General features: G+C 39.4%; 1 pseudogene across 1 annotated transcript in view; it reads right to left on the reverse strand.

Annotated features, from left to right (window-relative positions):
- LOC116545665 overlaps positions 1-10,461 on the reverse strand; it is an 11,427-nt pseudogene extending 966 nt beyond the window's left edge. The window contains exons 1-8 of the transcript XR_004266399.1: positions 10,007-10,461; positions 8,857-9,143; positions 5,817-6,005; positions 4,797-4,936; positions 3,972-4,089; positions 3,444-3,626; positions 2,606-2,745; positions 5-629 (exon numbers count right to left, since the gene is read on the reverse strand). The product of XR_004266399.1 is annotated as a ribosome biogenesis protein BMS1 homolog (transcript). The remainder of the gene's footprint in view (positions 1-4; positions 630-2,605; positions 2,746-3,443; positions 3,627-3,971; positions 4,090-4,796; positions 4,937-5,816; positions 6,006-8,856; positions 9,144-10,006) is intronic.
- Positions 10,462-10,759: the final 298 nt, after the last annotated feature.

Consider the following 10,759-nt stretch of genomic DNA (forward strand, 5'->3'; position numbering starts at 1 on the left):
TTGAAAGCTTTTTCCTAAGAGCTTCTTGATTTTCTGAGTCCTCTTCCTCTGTACTGAGCAAGGAGCTTTCTTCAGATTCATCTTCAGATGCAAACACCTCTTCAGCTGTGCAATGCCCAGAATCAGAAATGGTGAGGGCTGCTTTCTTCATCAGCAAAGACTTCTCCAGATTCACATGGTCACTCTGGTGATTAGCTGGCGACAGCTCTGTTTTACTAGCTTCTCCAACAGCCTTTGATCCTGAAATGCCCCTCTCTCCTGCAGTGCAGTCCTCTTCCACAATGCTTACATCAGCTTCCTCCGCTTCCCCTTCTTCTGCTGAGCTCCTCTCAAGGTCATCATCACTGTCAGCAAATGCTGGCAAATCTACTTCACTGTCTTCTTCTAACTCCTCAAGTTTCCGTCGTTTGATGCCCTTAGCAGTCATACACTCATCAGTCACCTCAGCATTTTCCTCCTTGTCTGTTTCCTCATCACTAGAGCCATTTTCCAACCTGTCATCTTCAGACATTTCATCATCATCTTCATCGTCACTATCTCCAGATCCATCTTCCTCACCAAAAGTGGCTTTCCAACACATTCGACCAATTTTCAAGTCCATTTGTTTTTCCTCCTTTGGCATCAACACCCTATATTATTACCAAGGAAATGCAAAATAATTCAATTTGTACATTAATCAGCTAATCTAGAAATGGCAATATAGTCAATGAAAATACAAAGAAATAGAAAATCTCAAGGAATTGTTTAAGATGACATAAAACATGAGAAAAAAATGATCTGATAAACATTGTTAGAGTTAATAAGCAAAGTCAGGCATGGTTCCCTAATACACTTCAAAACAACTTACAGAGAGAATAAAGGAATAACCCTCTTAAAAAAAAAAAATCCATTTTAGAAAAATATTGCTGAAAAGGGAAGTTAATATTTTGTAGATCTTTTGGAAAGCTGATTTATTTCTAAGCTAAAAACACATGATTCTTCAGAGAAATGGCTGAGTCTGGGCCCAAAGCAGAAAGAGGGCAAAATGAGCCTGATCATCTTTTTCTGTGAGAAAGAAATACTCAAAGACTAACAAAGACAGTTGAAAGAACAGAGGAGACAGGCTGAAGGCTCCCACTGCCGAATCTGGGACAGCATAGGCATCAGAAAGGATAATGATAGTGAAGAAAAATAACCCATGGAATAAAACGCAAGTGCATTAGTCAGCAGTGATACCGAAATAAAGGGGAGAAGGGAAAGCTCTTTGTTAAAAATGCCAGCTAACGAATGTAGGAGGAGTGACAGAGGAAAAAATTCCATTTTAAGTCACCAGTGCCACAACTGACAGAGAAGAATCATCAGGAGGCTAAAATCACAGAATGAAAGAAAACTGTATGAAGCTGTTTAACGTAGCATGATATATAAAATTATGAAAACATAAATTAGAAAACACTAAAAATCATACCATAAGAGATGGGTAAGTTAGAATACAGCAATAATAGGCCAAGCATAGTGGCTCACATCTGTAATCCCAGGACTTTGGGAGACCAAGGCAGGAGGACAGCTTGAGCTCAGAGGTTCCAGACCAACATGGGCAACATAGTGAGACCTCTTCTCTAGAAAACAATAAAAAAATTAGCCGGGAGTGGTTGAAAGGACACAGGAGACAGGCTGAAGGCTCCCACATCCCAGGTACTTAGGGGACTGAAGCGGGAGGATCACTGGGGCCTGGGAGTTCAAGGTTGCAGTGAGCCAAGATCATACTACTGCACTGCAGCCTGGGAGACAAAGTGAGAACTTATCTCAAAAACAAACAAACAAACAAAAACAATACAACAATAATAACAAAATGATGACTACATAAAGACTGTATAGAAAAAGGAAATGCTTGGAATATAGAAACAAAACTATGTATTTTAACTGTAACTATATTAGAAGGGAGTATTCTTATAGACAAGGATGACTAGAAGGATACGCAAAAATGAAAATAGCTCATAATGCTCATTATAAAAGAGAGATCTTTTGGTGAACACTTCGTATCTGTCAGGCATTGTGCTAGGTAGTTTATGCACATTGCAAAAAATTTTCAGATAAATTTTACTGGGAGTCATAAATCAATACAACAAAACGAATGTTTTACAAACATCCACTATGCATAACGGCACACAAATTCCCAACCTAGACTGAAAAATAATTTACATAAGCCACACATCAGTGGAAACCTACCCACTATTATGGGAGATAATACAACATAATCTAAACAAAACTTTCAGAGACAAGGCACATGGCTTCTGGGCAGCCACAAGCTCCCTGACTCTGCTCTAGTGTTTTGGCCACCAAAAGAAAGCCCAGTGGCCTCAGGTCTTTTAAAAACAAAAAACAACTTATGGAAGGTAGTGTGGCACTTGAGGAATATTTAGGGTCTGTTGAAAAATGCATCCTGTATTTTATTTCAAGAAAATACTACCTTGTAATGTCAGGTATGTGAAGAGCCCTCAGAGACACATGCACACACAAAGAAAACAAAACAACCTGGAATAATCCCACCAAGATGAGTTCTGATGGCAGAACTATGCATCTTCTGTAATATATCCTTTTATTAAAAATAGAGAAAAAGCAGACTTACCCTTGACTATCTATATCCTCCAACCCAAGTGCCTTGGAATCAGAAAACAACATCACTCGACTTGAAGCCATCTTGGCATCAATGGTGGAATGGGTGGAGATGAGACTCTGGACCAGCTCATGGGTGGACCCCACTTCGTCCTGTCAAGACCACCAAGAAAGGGGACATGAAGAAAGTAGGAAGATCCTGGAGAGACACTGTTTTCACTCAGTTTCTCAAAATTACCTTAGAGATATTTCCTGAGAAACTTTCTTAATGCCTCAAAAAGCAGAGAAGAAAATCTTTACAATAAAGCCTGAAATGGATCCCCATCTCCATTAAACTTTTCCAAAGTTCAGGGAGTATAAAAACCTAAACACCTACCTAGAAAAACCTCAGTTCCAATGCTACAGCCACAATGCTAGCTTTTCTAACATTTTAAAATAACCCTGATTTTAACCCAATACAATTTATCTTCAGAACTAAGAAATAAACATTTGAAACCCACTTTAAAATACAGAGAAGACCACTGTGAATGAGAAAAAGAAAAAGACCAATGAGAGTTGGAAAGCACATTGATTTTGTAGAAACAAGAATGGGCCGTGCAGGCGCCACACTGGCAGCAGTGCCCTCACTGGGGCCATGGATCAAGGAGGCATGGAGGACAGGACTCTTCTTGGTATAATGAAAAAAAAGTTTTCTTTTTATTCTATATATTTACAATATGCATTTGGACCTTTATTATAAGTACAAGAGAAAAGTCTTCAATAAATAAAAGCTGAGTACATTACTTTTGTGATTAAAAAATAGATTAGGAAAGAAGAATGAATTCAGAACAATGACTGTGTCTCACCAATGCCTGAAAATCGTGGCTGCCACCAAGGTCAACATAGACAGCATCTTTATCGCACAGCACACCCCCAACTCCAGAAAGAGGCGCATAAACCAGCTTCTTCTTCTCATTTAAACAGCACTTCTGTTGTTCAGGAAGAGCACAAGGGTCTGGGAGGAAACACGTCACTCATGGTGAAATCTCCTACACCTAGAACACAGGACCCTTTTAAAAAGCCAGCTTCAGCTGACAAGAAGTCAATCAGTAAGTACCTACTGTTCACTGTGGGGATAAAATGATCCACAGTCCAAGAGCTTAAACCATGACACTAAAGAAGGGCATTGTGCCACACTGGAATAGTGCCCCTCTCACTACAAGACAAGAAGTCAGAGAGGAGGGGATTCGATAACACCATTGCAGGCCTAAACATAGCTGGGTTTAAAACCTCCAGCAAGGCCACCTTCCCTTGTTTGGTCATTTTTCAGTTTTCCTGAGAAATGAAGCAATCTCGAGAATCCCATGTGTAATTCTAGCATTCTAACAACAAGACAATACCTGGCATGTGAATCTGGCTTTTATTTTTCAAGTGCGCTCCTCTTAACCATAAAGTGACACCTTCCGGTCACATTTGATGTTTGTTCGGATATCCTCTGTGTTTGTCAAATCTTCCATCCTAGAAAAATAAACTCAGCCATACAGCAGAAATGAATGCCAGAACTTCCTATCCCTCCTTTCATGTGTCAGTGACTCATCACACTCTTGTCTGCTAAGCACGTTGTTTAGAAAACTAGAAAATGCAGAAATAAGGAAGCAGTGTTCACCATCCACCAGAGGAAAAGGGACAGACACACAACTGTGTCTCTAGGCTGAAAGTGGCACTCATTCCATAAAAAACCAGACAGGGAGATGACGTCCACCTGGGGTCAGGGAAGAGTGAAGAACATATTCAGAAAATCCCTTTCTGGAAGAAGGTGAGCCTGTACTCTGGGACTTTTACTGTGATGTGGATTCTGGCAGGTGGAAAAAGGGTATTCCAGGCTGAGAAAACCACGAGGAAGAGTGCAAAGGAAGGAAACTGAAGGCACACACAAACAAGGCAGCATCACCGAAACCTGAGGTTGAATGTAGGATGGGGCCATATCCTGTAGGCTTAAATGCTTCCAAATCCACCCATTTTCCTAAACATCTCATAATTAATTTACTCCCAAAGGCACAGCATCTTGGAGCAATAAGTAAGTAGACATTTTCCATCAACTACACTTCTACCCCCACTATTCAAATTGGCACAAAATAAATCCTATCACTGTTCTTTTCTTTTTCTAGCCTTCTTAATTTTGAAATATATGGCCCAGGAAGAAAAAGTTTACACTCACTTTTTACCTGTCTGTCAGGATATAAGGGTGAGTTTTCCATGTGAGAGGCCTAAACTTCATAACTGTAATAAAACGGCCCAGGTTGTGGATTTCTTGGTTTTGATATTCTCTATGCGCCATTCCAGAAAGGTAGAAGAGCTTTGCACCCTAAACATTAAAGGAAAATTAAAACTTAAATTTCAATTAAATTCTTATTAATACTGCTGCAAAATAAAAACTCTAAACAAGAAGCAATTGTAAGAAGGGAGACTTCCAGCAAACCACTGTCCTGAGGCTTCCAGAGCCTTGCTGGCTTCTTTCAGGACTTATTAGAACCCCACAGAGGCAGACTGCTCTGCAGCTGAGCAGAAGTGTCTAAGAATGGTGAGGAGAAGGAGGTGAGGCCTCTGAACACAGAAACAGTTCTGTGGCCAATGAACCAAAGCAGTATGCAAAGGAAGGGGCAGTGCCTGGTCCTATAACTGCGAGGAACTCCTGATATACTCTATGTAAAGTCCTGATCCCAAAACAGCCAGACACTACCTGGTGCAGCTGGTAAAAGAGACCAGTGAGATACACCAAGAGGCTCAGAATAAGCAGTCTCTTGAGGGAAATCTTCCAGAGACTGTGAAAACACACACACAAAGGAAATTCCAGAGGTGAATGCTATAGAGATGTTTAATAATGTCTCTTCAGTCTTTTTTTTTTTTTTAGATGAAATCTCACTCTGTCACCGAGGCTGGAGTGCAATGGCATGATCTCAGCTCACTGCACCCTCTGCCTCCCAGGTTAGGGCAATTCTCATGTCTCAGCCTCACAAGTAGCTGGAATTGCAGGCGCATGCCACCACACCGGCTAATTTTTGCATTTTTATTAGAGATAGGTTTGGCCATGTTGCTCTGAGCTCGAAACTCCTGGGCTCAAGTGATCCGCCCGCCTCTGCCTCCCAAAGTGCTGTTATTACAGGCATGGGCCACTGTGCCTGAAATCTTCAGTCTATTTTAAAAGGATTATACTGTTAGTATCCAACAATCATTTCTCTTCCTACTGGGTAAACTTCTCTCCAGAACCTGTGTTTTAATTGCTTCTTTGTCTTCTTCAGTTGCTTATTATGCTTGAAGGAGTCCGGGTGGGTGAGAACTCCCATAATTTTAGGGAAGCCATGTACTTGACAGATGTTTAGAAACTCAAACATTTCCATTTCAAACCCAAAGCTGGCATCTATAAGCATCAGTACCTAAAAGCAGAACACATCATTTCTCAAAGAAACTACCAAAACACACCACCTACACTAGGGGTTGGCAACTGGCCCATGGGCCAAATCCAGCCCCACTCCTGGTTTTGTAACTAAACTTTAATTGGGACACAGCCACATAATTCATTTACATATTGTCTATGGCTGCCTGTGCACTACAACTGCAGAGCTAAATAGCTGCAAGAGATATGATCCACAAAGCCAAAAATATTTACTATCTGACCCTTGACAGAAAAGTCCCAATCCAGACTAAATCAAATGACTAATAGGCATCACCCTATTAGTGAGAAACCACCCACCTCTGACTTGCTTTAAAAGGTAACCATAAGACAACGGCCACTAGGATACAAACTTTCATTTTAAGAATTTCAATGTATGAGAAGTACTCAGAAAAGGCTAGGTCTAACCTGGACCTTACCTAAGAAATCCTAACTTAAAGAAGCGAAGTTTTCTGTAAGGTATTTTTAAGCCAAATAACAGGTCTCTTGACACCCAAAGAATGGGAAGAAAATGATAATCAATGAAATATTAAATATGTTTTAATCTCCTCATAGAAAAAAATTTGTTTTTTGCTGGGAAGTATGCAGTGGAAACCTTCATCTTTATGTTGATTTGTATAACTCAATTGCTCATAATTTTTTTTAAGTCAAAATATAGTATGATTATGATGAATCGTAGTCTGTAAGAAAATTTAAGCAGGTAAGACCAATTTTTAAAATTTAAGACACTTCAAAGATGCAAAATAATTTCAGAATCGATTCCTGGAAACTTCTAGTTTTAATATTAAAGACACTTCTGTTCTTATCTTTCCTTAGACAACTAAAAATAACAACAACAAAAAAATGGAAACAGAAATGCCCATCTTTGATTAAACTGAGAAACATTCAAAATCCGAAACCACAGAATATATGAAGCTGGGCTTGTGAGAAAGCACAGCTGTCACTGCAGACTGAGGCAGCAAGCAGAGACCTCTAGCAACACTGGACCAGCTCAAAGGACAGGTGGAATATCTTCACATCACATCTGATGCCACAGAGTGCCAAAGGGCAAGCAGCTGGTTGTAGGGTCAGGAAGAACAGGGGGCAAACAGTACCTCAGCTGCCAATCTTTGTCATCTAAGCCAGTGTTACTCCCCTAATCCACACACACATGTACGCACCTAAATTTACATATTGTGTGTGCCTCTGTGTACTCAGGAGGCTTTGACAGCCCAGAGCAGAGCAAGCAACATAAGGTAGGCTAAATAAATTATGGTGTATCCATAGAATGGATTAAAAAGGAGGAAGAACTACAATACTTACTGATTACATACCTCCAAGCTATATAACATGAAAAAAGCAAAGCACAGAACAGTGTGTCAAATAAGCTACCATTTGTGTTTTTAAAGGGTGGCGTGTGTGTTTATACACATCTGGAAGGATACTGCTCTGCAGGGATCTGAGAGACCAGCAGTTAGAACAGGGAAAAAGAAAATGTGCATTGTGTGTACCCTGCATTACAGTTAGAGTGCTTTACCGTGTGTGTGTGTGCCTTTTGAAAATCTTAAAAAGATTTACATAATAGGCATCTCTCTCAATGATGGTTAAGAGGCTGTGAAGGGTAGCAGGGAGGTTAACAGATAAAAAAAATACACTTCAATAAAATAAATTCTAGTGTCCAACAGCACAATAGGGTGGCTATAATTTTAATTTAGAATAACTAAAAGAATGAAATTGAAATGTTCCTAACACAAAGAAATGATCAATGTTTGAGGTGATAGATATCCTAACTACCCTGATTTGATCATCACATATTGTATACTTCTATCAAAATACCACATGTACCCCATAAATATGTACAACTATTATGTATTCATAATAATTAAAAATAAAAATGTAATGGCATCTCTTAATATGTATGTCTTCAAAATTAGAAACTTGCTACATTTTAAATAAAAGAGAAACAAATGACTTCTTTCAACTATCTCAATCATTTCAAGTACACAAGATTTAGTAAGCTTACACTACATTAGTAGCGACACTTTTTTTTTTATTAACAGAAGCATTAAATGTTCAAAATTTGAATGTTATCTAGATTAAGGTAAAAAGAAAATGGTCAAGAAAATATGGGCTGGGCACAGTGGCTCACGCCTTTAGTCCCAAAACCTTGGGGGGCCGATGCAGGTAGATCCCTTGAGCCCAGGAGTTTTGAGACCAGCCTGGGTCACATGGGGAAACCCCATCTTTCCAGGGAAAGGAAAAAAAAAAAAAAAGGAAAAATTAGCCAGGCATGGTGGCATACACTACTCAGAAGGCTAAGGTAGGGGGATTGCTTGAGCAGCCTAGGTGGTTGAGGCTGCAGTGAGCTGTAATCACCCCACTGCACTCCAGCCTGTGCCACAGAGTAAGACTCTGTCTCAAAAAAAGAAAAATATGGATGCTCCAAAGATAAAGAAAAGCCTCAATCCAACTATATTATTGCAATAACAAAAGATTTCAGACTGTACATTGCCATTCTCCCACTGGAAGCTTGTTTCATTTTCCCTCAAACTTGGAAAGGTCACCATCTCCCAAAGCAGACAAGTTATCATAGGAAAAAGAGAAAACTCACTTCCACCAGCATGTGGCTTCATAAGGGCAAGCATGTGCGCCTGGTACATGGGAAGTGTGTGCTATGTGTTAAATGATGTGTTCACCAGGTGACCAGGCCTCCTAGGCCCTTCCAAGGAACATACCTGGCAAAGCCATAGGGCAGTCATGATAAGACATGTATCACATCCTTATCTCTGAGAACTTACCCTTTTCTGAAGCTATAGCCAACTTAGTAAAAGCATGAGAGGTTAACATGACGTGACAATCTTTAATATGTTCCACAAGAAAACAACAAACACATGCATGTTCCTTAGATGACAACAGCCACACCAACTGTGTCTGTGGCAGCATCTCCTACCTGACATGATTGTCACTGGGCCTCTGATCTCCGTCAAATTCTGCCAGGTGAAGTTCCGAATGAGGCATTGTATCAAAGTTTTCTTTCCAACTTTTTGGAGGCCCCATCACCACCACCACTATTGGTGGGGGCTCTAGTGGAGTTCGATCAACCACTGGAATATGATGCTTCTTTGTCTTCAAATCCTGAGTTCTATTCATGAAAACCAAAAATAGTAAACTCATTTTCAAAATAGAGTAAAAGGTATCAATCTTATAAGTAGGCTTTTTTTTTTTTTAGTATACTTATAGAGAGTACTTTAGTATTTTAGAGAGTGCGACAGACAATATATAAATATATTAACTTTTTAATTTCTGGCCCCCATCCAAATAATTGCTATTTGATAACATGTAACAAGATGACTTCAATAGTATATAGAGTTGAAAATTAAACACCCCTTGTATCTGACTGGGTTTTATGAGTGACTAATAGTAAAAGGTAACTACCGAGGCAGTGCATCATACCAGATAAGAGCAGAAGCTCTAGAGTTAAATTTGACTCTTCTATTTACTGGTTATATGATTGGAGATAACTTGTTTTCTTGACCTCAGTTTTCTTATCCCCAAAATGAGGGCAGCCTTACTCTGGTAAGGCTGTTGGAAACATTTAGTTGAAAAATGTTTAAAGTACATTGCTAGGCATATCACAAGGACTCACTAAACAAAGCTATGTTAGTATTAAATACTGTAATTTTTTTATTTTATATGGCAACTATGTAAAACATATCCAGAGGGAAAAAGCACATTTATTACCACAGAAACAGTTTAAAGTTTAGGAACAAACAAATTCTATGAATGCTTTTATCTTGGGCAAGAAACACCAACCAGTGTGCAGATGCTGAAGGCAACACAGCTTCTATGGGAAAGATTTCTCATGTTTTAGTGAAAGCCACACAGCATGCATCTCCACGTCCTCTGGAGCTGGACTAGACTCGTGAATCCAAATGTCACCTGTTAGAGGCTCCTAATATTTAAAAAGCATCAGTGGAAGAACCACCAGACTGTAGCCAAACATACCTGTGAAAGGGTCGAGCCATCCACACAGCAGACTGAACTGCAAAAGCTTTGGGATTTCTCTTCTGGGAATCTTCTTTGTCTCCTAGCTGGAGATACTGCAGATGCCGCGCTTCTTTTTCTTTTCAATTTTGGGCCCACTGTTTTTCTTTCTGTGTTCCTTCTGTTCCTTAGCCTCCATAGTGCCTATTTACCAATAACAAGTAACTCTAACCTACAAGGAAGAAGGTTGGGGTAAGGATGTGGGAGAAGCATTTTACAATCCAGGCAATACCCAGGGAAAAAACAGTAAATTTCATTTATTTCCTTGTGAAGAGATAATGTATTTGTTCACTGAACAAGGGTGGAAACTGCTTAACCATCCCCAATTTCATTTCTGTTATGCTATAAATTAGATGAGTTACCTCTGCAAAGGTTTCATTTTATGGTTACTTTTTAATCATCTTAAGTGTTGATATCAAAAGTATTTATTTCTTCAAGGGTGGAAATATTCTGTATCTGTACTTTACAGCCATTTAGCCATTCGCCACATGTGGTTACTTAAAATGTACTTAGAGAAACTGAAAAAATGAATTTGTAATTGATTCCACTCTATAAATGGTCACATGTGGCTACCATACTGGACAGCTCAGACTTAGATCAACGGGACTAATGAAGTGATTTCCTAACTTAAACTGAAACTTAAATTTCAATAAAAACATGTAAAAACTTTTTTTTTTTTTTTTTTGAGGCAGAGTTTTGCTCTTGTCACCCAGG

The sequence above is a fragment of the Sapajus apella genome, unplaced genomic scaffold (genome assembly GCF_009761245.1).
Source record: "Sapajus apella isolate SASKATOON/1434 unplaced genomic scaffold, GSC_monkey_1.0 scaffold322, whole genome shotgun sequence".
In the NCBI taxonomy this organism is placed as follows: domain Eukaryota; kingdom Metazoa; phylum Chordata; class Mammalia; order Primates; family Cebidae; genus Sapajus; species Sapajus apella.